Genomic DNA, 1,854 nt, shown 5'->3' on the forward strand with positions numbered 1-1,854 from the left:
AGTGGAATATGCAGCATGTGGTGTGTTGTACTAGTTGCCAAAAGGGACATTTCTCTTACACATAGAATTGCACACACCCTATCCTCCCCCCCAAATTCACACACTGAGCATTTGCAGGATTCAAACCCCTACCTAACTATATTATGACACTTGTGAGAGACGCAGTAGCAGAGCACGCTATTTGCATTACTAGGAGGCTTGCTTTCTCCTGCTATACTTATAGGGTGCTGACATCATCAGTGTTTAGACAGTGGAATATGCAGCATGTGGTGTGTTGTACTAGTTGCCAAAAGGGACATTTCTCTTACACATAGAATTGCACACACCCTATCCCCCCCCCACATTCACACACTGAGCATTTGCAAGATTCAAACCCCTACCTAACTATGTTATGACACTTGTGAGAGACGCAGTAGCAGAGCGCACTATTTGCATTACTAGGAAGCTTGCTTTCTCCTGCTGTACTTATAGGGTGCTGACATCATCAGTGTTTAGACAGTGGAATATGCAGCATGTGGTGTGTTGTACTAGTTGCCAAAAGGGACATTTCTCTTACACATAGAATTGCACACACCCTATCCTCCCCCCCAAATTCACACACTGAGCATTTGCAGGATTCAAACCCCTACCTAACTATATTATGACACTTGTGAGAGACGGAGTAGCAGAGCACACTATTTGCATTACTAGGAGGCTTGCTTTCTCCTGCTATACTTATAGGGTGCTGACATCATCAGTGTTTAGACAGTGGAATATGCAGCATGTGGTGTGTTGTACTAGTTGCCAAAAGGGACATTTCTCTTACACATAGAATTGCACACACCCTATCCCCCCCCAAATTCACACACTGAGCATTTGCAGGATTCAAACCCCTACCTAACTATGTTATGACACTTGTGAGAGACGCAGTAGCAGAGCGCACTATTTGCATTACTAGGAAGCTTGCTTTCTCCTGCTGTACTTATAGGGTGCTGACATCATCAGTGTTTAGACAGTGGAATATGCAGCATGTGGTGTGTGTTGTACTAGTTGCCAAAAGGGACATTTCTCTTACACATAGAATTGCACACACCGTATTCCCCCCCCACATTCACACACTGAGCATTTGCAGGATTCAAACCCCTACCTAACTATGTTATGGCACTTGTGAGAGACGCAGTAGCAGAGCGCACTATTTGCATTACTGAGAGGCTTGCTTTCTCCTGCTGTACTTATAGGGTGCTGACATCATCAGTGTTTAGACCGTGGAATATGCAGCATGTGGTGTGTTGTACTAGTTGCCAAAAGGGACATTTCTCTTGCACATAGAATTGCACACACCCTATCCCCCCCCACATTCACACACTGAGCATTTGCAGGATTCAAACCCCTACCTAACTATGTTATGACACTTGTGAGAGACACAGTAGCAGAGCACACTATTTGCATTACTAGGAGGCTTGCTTTCTCCTGCTGTACTTATAGGGTGCTGACATCATCAGTGTTTAGACAGTAGAATATGCAGCATGTGGTGTGTTGTACTAGTTGCCAAAAGGGACATTTCTCTTACACATAGAATTGCACACAGCCTACTCCCCCCCAACATTCACACGCACACACACACACTGAGCATTTGCAGGATTCAAACCCCTACCTAACTATGTTATGACACTTGTGAGAGACGCAGTAGCAGAGCGCACTATTTGCATTACTAGGAGGCTTGCTTTCTCCTGCTGTACTTATAGGGTGCTGACATCATCAGTGTTTAGACAGTGGAATATGCAGCATGTGGTGTGTTGTACTAGTTGCCAAAAGGGACATTTCTCTTACACATAGAATTGCACACACCCTATCCCCCCCTAACTATGTTATGAC

The sequence above is a fragment of the Protopterus annectens genome, chromosome 2.part0 (genome assembly GCF_019279795.1).
Source record: "Protopterus annectens isolate FY-2018-M chromosome 2.part0, PAN1.0, whole genome shotgun sequence".
Classification (NCBI taxonomy): domain Eukaryota; kingdom Metazoa; phylum Chordata; order Ceratodontiformes; family Protopteridae; genus Protopterus; species Protopterus annectens.